Source organism: Misgurnus anguillicaudatus, chromosome 24 (assembly GCF_027580225.2).
Source record: "Misgurnus anguillicaudatus chromosome 24, ASM2758022v2, whole genome shotgun sequence".
Lineage (NCBI taxonomy): Eukaryota > Metazoa > Chordata > Actinopteri > Cypriniformes > Cobitidae > Misgurnus > Misgurnus anguillicaudatus.
Genome location: NC_073360.2, coordinates 13,274,090 through 13,290,404, shown reverse-complemented (window position 1 = coordinate 13,290,404; position 16,315 = coordinate 13,274,090).

Here is a 16,315-nt window from a genome sequence, read left to right as displayed (position 1 = left end):
TTCACTCTCAATAATAATGGGTTGTTTTAAAAATGGTCGAATATGTATTCCGTGTCTTTGAGTTTTTTAAAGACTTTTAAGAAAATTCAGCAGATTTTCTACGTCTTCACTCTAAAAGTAATGGATTATAAATGTATAATTCTGAGAAATGCTATAAATGAACCTCTCAGACTGATAAAACTGTTCCATAAATCCAGAGGAAATGTCCATGGATATGGAGTGTACTTAGAGTAAAACGCTGTTACAGTCAGAAAACTGCTCAGTTAATTTGATTTCCAATACATTAAGCTGTACAAATGCCAGCATGGATAATTTTGAAAACTTTCTAAAAAAAAATCAACCCACTAGATTTGAAACCAGAAATATACCAGCCTATATACTGAAAATATTTAAAATGAGCTTATTCAAATTTAAAATTTTAAGTACAGTTTTTTTAAAATACAAGTATACATTTCATGCCTTAATTTCACACTTATCATGTTGATCAATCAAATCAAGCAAACCAGAAAACACGGATGGAAATTTTGGCGCTGGTTCACAAAAAAATGTGCAGTGGACAGAATCACCTTGTTTTTAAGTGTGGTTGCCACGCCCCTGCGTAAATCTACATTTAATATTTCATATTTAAATTAAATTTTTAGATACAGAGATTATAATGTGTTTATTTGTTACTGTAAGTTTAACAGCTCTTCTGTAAGCACAACTAAATTCACGAGCTGGCTCTTTGTGCATTGCTCTAATTTAGTTTTGTACATAGTTTTTGTGCACTGTGGCATTTAAAGTATTCCTAATAATGTTGAGTTTGTAAGATTTATCACTCGTGGTTGTATTTTTCATTACTTTTAAGTTACCTCATAAGAAAAGTGTCTGCTAAATGAATGTGTATTTACATGTATTTAAATATCTACTCCTACTGCTTATCAAAGTGAGGCTTATTGTAACTTTTTAATGGTCGAGGAAAAAAAACTAATGCTGACTTTTAAACTAGGCTTTTTTTCTTGAGAGAGAAAACTTTATAGCTTTAAAGCTGAAATATCTTTTTGGGTTAAGAATAAACTAAATCAGTTATTGAGCAAGTACTTTAAAAACATGCAGGGTTCAAACTCTGTCCATACAGTACCTTAAGGCGCTTTCCATTGCATAGTACCCCACAGGTCAGCTCGGGTCAGCTCACTTCACTTTGGCTTGATTAGCTTTCCATCGAGTTTAGTAACTTCAGAGTGGGAGGGATTAAATGCCTGTCGTTATATTTGCGCTGCCTACTGCTGTGACATCATACATGTGAGAGCATCGTTGGAATGCTATACAGTACGTTCCCGTACATTAATTTATTTGTCAGTCTGCCACAAAATCAAAATGGACCACCACAAAGTGATGCTTGCACATCGCGTTTATCACCATACCTCTGTTTCACATGACAGTTTTTGTACACACACCCATGGCATCAACCGACGCGCTCCGCTGAGCCCATTTAAATTGCAAATGTCGTTACTTTTTTGCGTCGCGAATGTGCCGCCACCAACCGCAAGTCTGGAAAACACTGGTATGGTGTTCCTGATTCTCAATCTGTGGATGTTTTTCACTGCTAAAAGGGAGTTTGGGAACTTACAACAAAGCATAGATGACAACAGGTTTGCTCGAGACAGCGCACATATGATGATAAAGCTAATCTTGCGTTTAGCATGACGCTCATCATGATTCTCTCAGACAAATCAGTAATCTACAGTGTTTTCAAGTCACGTTATAGTATTAGCACAGCTCCCAACCAAGGTGGTACTCAAAAAAAGTATTGTGTACGATGTACTGTACCCAGTGGAAAAGCCCCCAAAAGTAAGCCAACCCAAACCTGTGGGATACTATTCAATGGAAAAGCGCTAATATACCAACTGACCTATGACTAAGCCACGCCCCCAAACGTGATGAGCCAATCACAGTGCACATAGCAACCCAATACACTCGGACATTCTTTCCTTCCATGTCCATTGAAATGCATTGCAGTTAGTCAGTTTTCATGCGTTTATTTTTTCTTGTCATTTTAAGTTTAAAAAGGTCAAACGTTGTGCATGGGGTACATGCAACTCCGACTAGATATCCCGAAAGGCTGGGGGACGGTGTCTATTTTTAACCCTTTCCCAAGCCACATCTCAACCGAGATAAGTGTCTGCTTAATCCAAGTTATTATGCAGTAGACCACAACACCAACTAAACATGGATAAATTAAACAAGACTACATCTGTTCTATAAGGTAAATCAACAACATATTTGAACGTTATCTTTAACATCTCTAACATAACATTAGCCTAACATTAGAAAACGTTAATGTTAGCTTCTAGCTGCGTTGTACATCAGGTCACTGAGCTTCATTAACGTATCTGTAAATAACCGAGATAACAAATGTTATTTGTTAGTTGTAATAGCAATGTTGTGCTGAATGATTCATGTAAATACTGTAACACCAAACTAATGGAGAGGTAACTTAGGGCCAATCTCATTTCTCTGTCTTACCCCTTCCCCTTTGTCTTCGTCTTCCCCTTGCCCCTCGAAACCGAGTAAAGGGGAAAGGGGTAAGACAGATCGTTCGTCTAAAAAATGAGACACCACTCGATTACCATTTGTGCCACCTTCCCTTGCCGCTTGCTACGTAAACAGACAAGCGTTGACAAACAAAGAAGATGCCGTTGTCTCAGGTTGTGGTATCGATTGCCTGAGCGGAGCTCAACAAATAGCGCATTACCTTAACTAGCGATTCAAAACAAAAACATTACAATTAAAACCGTTTGAACATTTTATTAAAAGTATCATAAAATATGAGTGTCATAATATAATCTCAATTAAACTGCAGAAAATAACGTTACTTTCATTTGTGCGACTCCTTGACAGTTCGACGTTCATCAATAAAACGTCTTGATGCCGGCTCTCCTGAGATATTCCTACGTTAACGTTTACCCCTCTCTTTCAAGTGTGGTCCTTATCACACTTCGTTTCAAGGGCTATGTATCACTACGCCTTGGCCCTAGCCCTTGATCAAACTGAGAATTGAGACAGCACTTCGCCTCGCATGAATGCGGAAAACCGAGGTGAAGGGGTAAGGGGTAAGACAGAGAAATGAGACGCACCCTTACTCTTGCTAAAGCTTTTCATTGAACTTCTCAACAATAAAATTATTAAAATATCCCTCCAATGCATAGTTAACGCCCTTTTGGTGACTTCGAGATAATATATAATCTCTCTGTCTCCAAAAATGCTGCCATAGTACCTGTCACCTAATATTGATTGTTTGTCCGAGTGAGTGGAGGGGGCGTGGCTTAGCCCTAGGTCAACTGACAGTGTTCCACTTATAACATTAATGTCCAATTAAAAAATAACATGTAACTTGCAATTTTGTGTTTCAAACAGAGATGGCGATGGATTCAAAAGCATAGCCGAGGTCGTTTTGCCCAATGTCTGATGTGCGAGACTTTAGTCCAGACCAAGTTTTCATGAGAAGCCTGAGACACGATGCCGTTTTATCTGACACCGAGGTCTAAGGATGTCCTAAAATGTACACCGTACGAGAGGCAAAGTATGGTTTGCACCTTTAATGGCTTTCAAAAGTTTGCGACAGTTCTTTTGACCCTGTAAATGTCAGACTTTATCTTGTTAGTTACAGATTCTTGCAATAAGAAAAAATCATGTATTTTTTCTTTAGATAAATTGGCTTTCTGTTTCACCTGTACACAAGCCCTTGGAGAACACTGGCATTCATTACTCACTCGACTCCAGACTGAATAACAAACTAATGTTGGATTCACAAAGCCAATCAAACATGATAGACATGCTGTAACTTTAGGGCTTGTGCGATGTCAAAGAGAACTGGGGATGAGTCAGGGAAGTTTGCTGCTTATACCACGATTATTTTGCGTCAAAGAAAGACGATTTACCTCTAAAAGACCTGTGACTAACAGCGGGTAAATATCATGCGGTTTAATAAGACCAAGCTTATTACTCGTCTGCTGGAGCATATAGATTAAAATTGTGATAATGGTTATGATGTGTACCAGGAATGTGTATTTGCATTTCCTAGATTTGATGGTTTATATTTTCTTTAATTTATCTAAAGCACACACAAAAAAACAATTCTGAGAAAATATCATGTGCCATTTACTGTGAATTTATCAAAATACTGCGTCTGGCTGTCTAATGAGAGCCGCTCTGTGCATTAAGGTACCGCACTGACTCTAATGGGCTGTATTAGATGGATGAAGATTTCAAGGGAATGGGTTGTTGTGATGCTTCTGTAGCATCGTTTGTTTCATTTCTTCAGGATTTTATGAGGAGGATGTTCAGGTCATGTCTGACTGGAGTGAGTTACAGTTTTTAAATGAAGTGAACTACTTTGGAGTTTGTAGTCGGTTTAAGTTTCCCATTTAATGTTCTCTATGGTGTGAAATTTCAAAGAGACAACTGGAAACTGAATTATTAAAAGAGACTGGAGACTTTTTGACATAGGACTAATTTCTAATATTTTGCCTGTTTCATCAACCATGGGTACTGTTGGCTCTATTGACAAATTCATTAATTTTATTTGTTTACTAACTGTAGATACATTCATCACAAAATCTGTCATTTTTCACTCTTGAATCAGCATAAACAAACACAATTTCATCCTATCTCAAAATATTATCTATTTTGTGATGGAAACATTTGCATCAAATAATGTGTGCATACTTTATTACTTTGTTTTCTTTGTAATCTCGTGGTAAGCACAAACTCCTAAAAATTCATTTTTATAAACTGCCAATTGGGAAATGACACATTACTGAGGGAATGATTTTTGTAAATATATACAAAATAATTTTCAAACTAAAAATATTTCATACTAAAAAAGGTTTAAAAAGGGACAAACCCAGCTATTGGGTTAAATCAATTTTATGTTTGTCCCAACAATAGATTAAAACATCCATTAAAGGTTAAATTACACCTGTTGGGTCATCCTTTTTGACATGATTCACATTTTCTGGGTAAGGGATCATGTATAGGCAACAGGCTGTCTTATCTCACTTATTACACGGCCATTTACCTCATAAGTAAGGTAAGGGATATTAAATATTGATTTGAAAAATATATTATTTGCTAATTTTTAACAAATGCAGACCTTCTGCGAGGAAAACCTGTTTACTTTCGGTTTTAAGATATAAGACAAGAGGTTTAAAACATTACAAACACACTATTTGGTTTAATTAATTGTAAAAATAATGTCACATATGTTATTAAAAGACATTCATATTTAATTTTTGTGTTGAATATGTCTAAATAATTTGCAGCATCCAGGTTATGTTAATATTTCAGGCAGTTGTTATCTTGAAATAACAAACCTTGGAATGTCGTGACTGGCCAATCAGAATCAAGCATTTTTGAGTGCCGTGTAATAAAGTGTTATATTATTTTATTAATGATGCTATATAATCTAATAATCACTTATAATTTTTAGAAATTGAATGTTTGTATCTGGAACAAATGTAAAAAATAAATAAATTATATATATATATATATATATATATATATATATATATATATATATATAATTAATAATAATTATATAATATTTTTTTTAAATGAAGAGTAAAAGTACCACACATGTAAATGATGAAGGTAAAAAGTAACTAAGCTTTGAAGAGCACCTATTTCATTGCTAAAAAACAATGTTATTTGTGTATTTGGTATAATACAATGTGTTCGTGTGGTTTATGGTTAGAAAAACACATACATTTCCACATACCGTACATTTTTGTAGCTCCAGTCTTCCTGTCTTCCTGAAACGCACAGATTTGTTGTTATTTGTCATTGTGATTGGCCTGTGTACCTCTGACGTCAGATGGAAATGTGACGCTCCTTACCTTGTTTGAAAGATTTGGTTGCTAACAGGAGTTAACTTACACGCTGTGAGTCTGAAGCGGGATGAATTATGAATAATGTCGATCTTGTCTACATCACCAATCCCAGGAAGTAAACTGTTGCCTACAATCTGTGTGTTTGTTGTAGTCCAAGAAAAGAGATTTACCTTTGAGACGATAACTCACATCTTCGTTTACTTTGGGGTTTGTACCTTTTGCATATTGTTAACATGTACTGTACTAATACACACTTACACACCAAAGGAAATGTAAAAAAACATGAATCGGACAATAGGTGCTCTTTAAATAGATCTTCACTAAACAATACGAAATAAGTTGAAATGAGTTATAAATAACTTTAGTGGCACGAAACTTGTGAGATGACATTTGAGATGATTCTTACATTTGCACTCAGCGGAGAAGTTGCTGAGCTCTGCGCACCTCACCGATGCTCTGTGGCAATGAAGTGTCGCCTTTGAAGTGGGGTACAGTGTGTTTTGGTATGAGAACGCTCAATCTTTCACAGTTCCTGACTGCTTTGATTTGGTCACACCGTTTACCCCCTTATCAAACATGTGGGTAGGTGCAGAAGTAATGTTCTGGGGACCTGATGAAATTCCAGAAAAGTGCAGCTTGCACAAGCTGCCAATAACAGCAATACATCATGGTAATTGGTAGATATTAAAGTGGCTTTAAGGTGACGGGGAAAGTGTCCTGCAGGAGAAATCAGAGAAATGTTCACTTTGGTCCAAGCATTGTATGGAGTGGCCCATTTGTTCATTCAAAGGTGGCATGGTTCATTTGAGAAGTGAAAAAGAAAAATAAGCATCATTTGTTTTTGTAAGGGCATATTTCACATCAAATCTCCTGTAAGGTAAAAGGTTTAGAAATGAGTTTACAGGGTTTACGAGGTGAATGTTTGCAGAGGGTGTAAACAGTCACACAACGTAGTTATTTGCACACCAACAGTCTGTTGAAACGAGACAAAGCTACAAAAAGCAATTTGGATGCTGAAGAAGTGGCCCGGAGCGCAAACTATGTGTGTTTGCATATTTTGCAGAGGGGACAACAGTGTGAATCCAGCTTGAAACATGACTTTGACTCCAACATGTAAGCTACTTGTAGGCTAAAAAATAAACAATGCAACTTTACTCTTAGAAATTAGATCAAGATACACTATATGCATGATAATGTTTAATGATATTTACAGTAAAAATTAGTTTTTGCTTTCATTTCATAAAATTGTATAAATGCATGGTGGCTCTTTAGAAATGACACGCTGGAATGGCTTTCACTATTGCTTTGAGAGCTGATAGTTCAAAACATGGAAAGGAGCATTTCCGTTTACGTAATTGAGGTATTCGGTCAATCACAATGCTTTGGATAGCTGGCCAATCGCTTTCCCAGAACGATGAGCTTTGTACAAAATGACCTGTTAATGACTTAGAGGTGCAAAAAAAATGTACGGTATGAATAAAATATATTTTTTTATCCACGAAATATGGGCTTTAAAGTGTTAAAAGCATTCAGATCCAGCATACAGATTTCCCATGAGATCATCTTTTAATCACTGTTTATATTCCTTCGTGCATAAATCCCGCCAAAATCTAGCAGGCATGCTGTAAATTCTTTCATTTTCATTTTTTCCACAGTGGCTCATTAATGCTGATTTCCATAAAAAGTATCATTCATGCACAAAAGACTACAAGCAGTCACTGTTGCATGAGGTGACATTTTATCACAAGAGTATTTTTTTTTCTGTACAATATTCTTTTAATTATACATTTTCATTTCTTTAGTGTGAATAGCCTCTGTCTATTTCTTAAACTTGCCATTTGCAAAATGTTCTTTATTATAATAGTCCACTTTAGACATTTTACTAACTATAAGTAACTTCTTGTCAACTACCAGTCATTAGAGTATTAATAGACTGTCTGCTATATCTGCTAACACTTTATTGTGATGATCCATCAACGGGCATGCTATTGACTATAAAGGGCTGTTTATACCTGGTATTTGGTCAATCGGATCACATGTGGACGAGAGAGACACGTTCTCATTTATTCACATTCTCACCTCTTCTGTCTTGATTACTGATGGGATGGCCTCTGGGTGAGTCGCTTGTGTTTTTAGTAAACATACTGCACAGAGTTTTGTACATGTAACATGCACATCCAAGGTTACACTGCGTGTGTGCATTATTTTTAAATAATGCAAAGGACAGGAGTCAATTATTTCCCTTATACCACAGTTACAACAGATATTGCTAACACGATACTCTAGTGGTTATTTTAAGACATTTGAAAAGTCAGGTGTACATATATAGAAAAATAACGCATACCCGTAGACAGGGTCGGAGTGGGACTCATTTTCAGCCTTGGAGTTTCGTGCTTTAGACCGGCCCACTTAAGTTCATGACTGACTATAGATGGTTTCATCGAACGCACGTGTGGTGACACAATAACGCGTCTAAGTTGAACTTAACTTCCGGACTCTGTGTGGCAGTTTCCCGGACAGGGATAAGACTAGTCCTATACTAAAATAAATGTAAGAGCTGTCTAAAATGAATATCTTAAAACACATAAGTGCTATTTGTTTTGCCTCAAAATGCACATGAGTAATGTTTTTAGTAAGGTATGTTTGTTAAAAATAGTTACATTTCATGATTAAACTAAGGCCTAGTCCTGTCTTAAGCTAATCGCTGTCCGGGAAACCACCCCTGTACGTTTAATGGTCTGACTAGTTGCTAAACTCAACTCTGTAACAAACACCTCATCAAAAATAACAAATGTTTTGGTTTCCTAAAGACGAGAGGAGATGGCGATCATGGATTATCGCTATTTGAAGGGAGGTTTGGCAGTCGATCTGTAGTTAAGATTGTGTACATTATAAAGTACACATTTTACACAGTAACGTTAGCTCAGTATTCGTTTTTAATATGCTTTAGCTATGATTTGAACTAAGGTAATCTACTTGTTTATCTTGCTTGTTATCAGAAATAAAGTACTTTAAAAGTACTTTGTTGTTTTCGATTCTTAGCGGAGTTTACAGGAAGTTACGTTTGTTCCACGAAAGCCGTTTGTTTATGTTGTTACTTCTGAAACCGTCTATAATATATAATATAATTAAATCATCAGTAGCCTATCTGTATCTTAGTCTGCAATAGTGCACTATTCTCTGCAGCCTTGCAATTCATTGTATTTTTAAAATCTATAATTTCCAATTTAATGCAAATACAGTAGCCCAAACAATAAGGATTTTGCCATAATCGTGCAGCCCTACATTAAGGTATTTTAATATTATTCATTTTTTTTTTCAAAAACTACTGAAAGGGACCAAATGTGTTTGTGTTTTCCCCTATATTTCTATTTAAAAAAAGTGGGTCTTGAGATTACCTGTTGGGTTGAAAAAAGGGTTTGTAAACCCCTGATATACAATACACATACAAGATTTATCAAGTATGCTGGGGAAAGATGAAGAAATAAAAATCCTTATCTTAATTTTTTAGTACTTAGATCATGTATATTGCCAAATAATGTAAGCATACTTTGTGTCAAAAGAGAACAAATACATAATGGACTTTCAAAATTTTGTTTTACTTAAGAAAACATCATATTCATCTTAAACGTACTTTATCCAATAAACTGATGAGTATTGCGTCAAATAAACTTTTGTTACTCTTGCAATAGACAATGAATAATGACTATTAAATAAAGCGCATTCAAATATAAATGCTTCTGAAACAAAACTTGTGTTCACAGGCGAATGCTTTGAAAAGCGTTTCCTGTGTTTTCCATGCGTTTTAGATGTTGATGGACCCTAATGCAAGAATTCTTCCAATTAGTGGTCGAGACTCAGGACACAATCAACTTGGGCATAAAGTGGTGGGGACATCTCCCAACCGCAAATTACGCGAGTGGGCTTTCTGTGAGTGCTGGCAGCCTAGGGACAGCAACCTTCATCCTGGTGGCATGACAATACCGGTCCTCGTGGCCATAAAAACATACAGGCCCACCGGGAATTCTCCGATCCTCCCTATCTGCCCCGTAGAACAATTCTTAACCAATCAGAATAAAGCATTCAACAGCCCTGTATAAGAGCTTTCTCTGATATTTCAGAGCTATTGATTAAATAAGTGATCAACATTCACATGCTCGCAAAATGAAACAAAGATGGAAGAGGCAAAGAGTGCCTGCTTTAGTTTTATCAATGAAAGCCTTAAGATAGCGCTGTACACTGTGGCTTCACGCTAAAAGTCAGGACCAATGTAAACATTGTACTCAGTACATCACATTAAATCAATAGGCAGAGTTTGAAATTTGACAATTGTCAATGTAAACTTGAAAGGAGGAAAGTTTTATCAAATCGCCTATAATGGTGCCTCTATCCCTGCATAGCCAGCCTCAAAGATTACACAATCAATATCTGCTATTATCATTCATCAGATTTTACATTGCAGGCTTGAATTTAAAGAGCCCCTATTTTCATTTTCATGACTTTACTTCTGTTTTTGGTGTGTAAGTGTGTATTACTACATGTTAACAATCTGCAAAGTTAAAAATCCCAAGTCTACAATGACGCGATTTATCTTCTCCAACTGAAATCTCTTTTCTTGGACTACAACAAACATGGATTGTAGGCAACAGTTTAATTCCTCAGCCTTTTGATGTGGACTCAATGCACATTATCATAATTATTCCCGCTTCTGACTCACAGCCTGTAGGAAGCCTATGTATTCATATTTTAAGAAAATTGACACATAAACACTCTGAAAACAACATTTGCTGAATTGAAAGGTTATAGTCCCTGTATAAATGACACAATTAAAGGGGGAGTGCATGATATCTGAAAAACGTTCTGGAAAAGAGAGTCGGGCCGACTACCAAAACACACTTGTTGCCAATCAGCAGTAAGGGGCGTGTCTACTAACCGACATCATTGCCTGGGTTGCGTATGTGTGGGGCGGGTCTATCAACAGAAGGTCCAGATTCTATAGGGGTAGGGGCGTGTTTGTTTAGGTGATTTCAAATGTTAACATTGGCTTTCAGAGATTATGGACCCTGCCTTTAAAAAGGTCACGTTTTTCCTGTGTTTTCGAAGCTATGATTGTGTTTACGGTCGGCAATATATTAATATAACATCTCTATACCACTGGTATAAAAACTGGCTGATGTCGTCCTTGTTCTATGAAGTCTCTTCTTCAGAAATACGTAACGAGTTCTGATAGTGTAGCTGGTCTAGTATGTTGTGATTCGACAACAGCTTAGCGCACATTGTCCGGAAAGTCACGCCAGATTGAGGAAGCTGTCCTCAGCAAAGGCCAAACAAAGGGATTTGACTCCGGGATGAAAACAACAGTGTCTCGATGGCATGACGACAGAAACCCTCTACTAACGCAACTCTTTGTCTTCTTCATTGAAGTGCAACAAGGTCACGCCTCTAACTAAAGTTTGGAAAAATGGGATCATGAAAATGGCACCTTTAATGTTGTTTCAAATTATGTTATAAAGGCAGTTGCAGATGTTTTACAAAATACAAAACAATGTTTGCACCAATGAAATGTGCAACCTTTCTGTTTTACTACCAAAATATGTGAATTCAATTAACTTACAATTAAAACTTCTGGGCAAAAGTCTCATGATTTACATCCAGAACATGATGCATGATGGGATTAGCCTTGAATAAATCCACATGTTTCAGATAGAGGCATAGAGAAGCAACAATAACGTGGAAACGAATGTTTATTTTTAACCATAAAGCACGCAAACACATGTCATTAAACCAAATACACAAATAACATTCTTTTTAGCAGCATTATACTGTCGGGGCATTTTAAGCACGCATTGGGCCATTAACAACCACCATAAAAGCTAAAGTCATGTGCAATTCACAACTACCATAAAGTCACAAAGATGAAATGCACAACATTTTGAACTGCCAGAGGCTTAGTCAATAATTGATACTACATCAGATAAACCAGAGACTGCGTGATATGCCATTGGAAACAGTCCTTTTTGGCCCGTGCGAGCTGTTGCATTTATCATTGCTGAACATTGATACCAATTTCTTATCCACGAACAACGATCCCAGAGTAATTGGATTTTCTTTAGACATATATATATCTATCTTTAGAGGTGTGCAGTGCTGTTAGCAATTCATCACATGCCAGTTCCAATCAAAGTACCTCTTAATCTCATTATTTGCTTGGATCTACATTTTGTGCAGAGATTAATGCTAAAATGGGATCATCCGGGATTTAATTGCTGTTTTAGGAGCGAACCTTTCTTGCCGTTTTCGCGGACTGTCAACACGTCCCAGCATCACAAAACTGCTAGCCGTGTAAATGATGAGAGGCACATAAATGGAGCTTTTTACCTTTGGGCCAGTAATTATTCCAGCGAGACTGCTGAACTCTGGAAAACGGCTGTATTTCTGAAAGACACATTGAGGGCGTGTGAAGGTGATCGGCTGGGTTCCGTCAGACACAGATTAGGCTTCTGGGGAGGCAGAGATTGCTTTAGGAATAAGCAGCATGCGCAGCGGGGTGGCAAAGAAGGAAGGCAATGAGCTTCAGAAGGCAAGATGGGTTTTGCCATCATTATTAATAGCTTTGCTCTCTTTCTTTGGCATGGGGTACTGTACAAAGCGGCTCTTCATATTTTCTCTATTTCCAGGGTTATATGAAACATTGTCTCATATGCGTACATGTGGTGATTCAGCTATAAACCAGCGAACAATTTCTGGTTTCCAGAACGTTCTGGGAACGTTAGTTTTTAGTTCCCATAACGTTCCCAAGAACTTTCACTGCTGGTTAGTCAGAAAAGTTTTCTAAACATAAATAGAACATTCCCTTTAGGTCCGGGAACGTTCCCAGGAGGTTCCCAATACAGATACCCTAACATTCCCTGCTGGTTCCCCAGGACAGTTTTATAGTATACAGGCAAAATGTGTGGATTGCAGCTTTAAATTGTTTACCAACTTCACCATGATCCTGCTTTAAACTTGTATATATTCTTTTTAATGAACTCTGTCAGAACAAAACTGTACTGTCGCTGGGGTGGTACCCCAAGGTTCTATTTTGTACCTTTTTTTTTAGTAAATAACATTTTGGCTTCAGTTTTTGTCTCTCTCATAAATTGGGTACATAAATAAATAGTGAATAATCGCGGTATTGCAGATTAACATACAAATTAATCAGAAACACGTTTTTTATGCAAATGTTTTCTCTTAATTGATGAGATAACTCATCAATGGGAAGAGTTAAAGGTACAGTTAACGGTTTTGTACCCCTAACATTTAACTGGTACAAAATTGTTCCGAAAGGTACAACATTTAACTCATTCCCTGCCGGCTTTTTAAAAAATGTTGCTCCCATTATTTTTTAGTGATTTTCACAAACATTTTACAAAATGCCTTACAGGAAAATGTTCTAAACATACAAATATATCAAATCGAATTTTGTTAGAGATCAGATTAAGGACAATTATCAAAACAAACACTGAGTTTAAAATTAATTAAATTATTTAGTTTTTTATAAATTGGGTAAGAGCGCCATCTTGTCAGGAAAGCGTCATTGGCAGGGAATGTTTTCTCTTAATTGACGTGATAGCACGTCAATGGAGGGGAAATAGTTAATGTGTTGTGTACCCTTAATGGTGCAAAAATGAACCTTTGAGGGTACCACCCCAGTGTTTCGTTTTTTTAATGGTCTGACTAGTTGCTAAACTGATCTCTTGAACAAATGCCTCGTCGAAAATAACAAATGTTTTGGTTTCCTAGGTAATCTATGTGTTGTTTTTTTGTTTGTTATATAAATAACGTTTAAAGTACTTTGTGGTTATTTATTATTAGTGTAGTTTACCGGAAGTTACGTGCGGACTGCGACAGCTGCTTGTTTATGTTGTTACTGCTGAAACCGTCTATATGCTAATTTGAATCTGAAATGAATTGATTTGTGTAGTGAAAAGCAAAATGTCTGCATGCAAAAGCAAAATGCTGGATTATCTTCAACACAGTGTTGGGTCAAAAAGGGATGAGCCCAAACCGTTGGGTTGAAAATTAACTTGTGTTGGGTTGTTTTTTCAATTCTGTCAAATTTTATACTGTTTAGATTTAGTAATTTATGCAGAATATTTATTTTTGCTAAAAAAATATTTCACTGTGCCTTTAATATTCTGTGCCACTTCCCGAATCATTTCTACATATGTTTTTTATCAGTATAACAACAGATCAAGTCTCATTGATCTCCATACTTTTGATATCTTAAGCTTCTTGAAAGATCTAAAGTCTTATCTCATTGAATTATCTGCTATGACGTTCATTATTTTTTCCCTCTTTGACTCTTTTCTCACCTTGAACCTTCAAACAGATCCTGATGAAAACCTACGATTTTGAGATATGCATCTACTTTTATCATAAAGGAGTAACTTTTTGATAATTCCCCAGAGATTTGGTCAGGTTTGAAGATAAAGGCCAGCTCTGTTGAGATCTGATGGTCATGTCTGCACCAGTGGTTGACACTAAGGAGCCGGTGGACCGAGATCAAATATAATAGGCAATGGCGTGCCCAACACAGAGCAAGCTTATTATTGGATTTCCTTCACTGTGGCCTGCAGAAACCCCCTGGGGTACGGACGCACAGAAAAACACTGGTTTCACCCACTCTCTTTACTTTTTCCTAATGTCTACCCAGCACACGATCTATAGACTGCAATAAGCCACAACAAACCATGCTGTGAACGGTTTCCCCTCATGCTGTGAACGGTTTTCCCTCAAGAACTACTGTATGGCTTCTTTGCAATGCTACATCATTTTCTGCCCGCTTCTAATTCACCAGTCCATTCATAGTCGAGTGTCGGATATTCCTTTGTGTTATATCTGAACTCTAATCATGAAGGCATTTCATTGATGCCTGGAAGCTGAAATAAATATACAAGCTGGCAATGCTAACATTAAAAGGAGGGGGCACGATCTTTGAAAGCCAATGTTGACATTTGAAATCACCTAAACAAACACGCCCCTACCCCAATAGAATCTGGACCTTCTTTTGCCCCACACATATGCAACCCAGGCAATGATGTTAGTTAGTAGACACGCCCCTTACTGCTGATTGGCTACAAGTGTGTGCAATGCGCGCCTGTGACGTCTGGGTATTTTGAAATAAACATTCAAAACTGAAGTTTAATAAAATTGTATATTCTGCAAATTAAAGGTCATTGTGACTGTTTTACTACAATAAATGATTAATATTGTTAAAGTGACGCAACTCCCCCCGTAGGCTAGACCGTCTCATTTCAGTTCGCTTTGTGGCTTTTAGAGGCTGCCGCCTTCAAATATCGAGCCTTGCCTTCAAAGTCCTCGGCCTTAAAAGGCAGCAGCCCTGAATTGGGATTCACCCTGTGATTGGCCTGAATACCTCTGATGTCAGCCAGAAATGTGACGCTCCTTACCATGTTTAAAAGATTCGGTCACAATGCAATGCTAACAGGGGTTAATTTACAGGCTGAGTTCGAAACGCGAGGAATTATGATAATGTCAGTCTTGTCTACATCACCAATCCCAGGAAGTAAAGAGTTTAAAGACCTTTTAAGTAACTGCAAATAAAAAAACATGATTTGCATGATATTGTTTTTTACAGGGATGTGGACTCGAGTAACATGACTTGCGGCTCGACTCGGACTCGAGTCACATGACTTGCGGCTCGACTCGGACTCGAGTCACATGACTTGCGGCTCGACTCGGACTGGAGTCGACACTTGACTTGAACCCTATGACTCTGAAAGACTTCATAATCAGATCAGAGTCCTTATCACTCTCGACGGGTCCCTGCAGCGTGCACCTGACCCATTGTGCTTGATATTTCTGCTCCTGACAGCTCTGCCCTGTCCGTTTGATTGTTTAATTGTCCCAAGGAAATGGGACGCTATATTTTTTGACCTGAGAGAGGGGTTTTGGCAGCCCAATCACAGTGCTTGTGATTCGCATAGAATTGACGCATTGTTACATTTTTGGGGAGGTGTGTGCCAGACTACAGCGTAGCGACTATGCATAGGTTGTACAGTATGTTTTTTATTACATAGTAACATTTACTGTTTTATACCTTGTAATGAACTGTTCAATCACTTTGGAGAAGTATCTGCCAAATGCATGAACCTAAATGTACTATAAATGTCGTAGTTTTCCAAGTAGGAAGCTGGACATTCCAACTTTCCAGAATGTAGAATGAATCCGAGTTAAGAGTGCTGGCTATCACTTATGAAACTTCAGCATAATCTTATCAAAAAACAAAATTTAAATTAAAAGATAAGAACTCTCGCTTCAGTGTTGAGGGTCAAAATAAAAAAGCGTTATTACTGTGATAGTTAAAGGCTATAGAGTGATTAATTTCGAACCCCGCTGCACTCTGAGTTTGCGGCAGCTAATTCTCTGTCAGAAAGAAAATG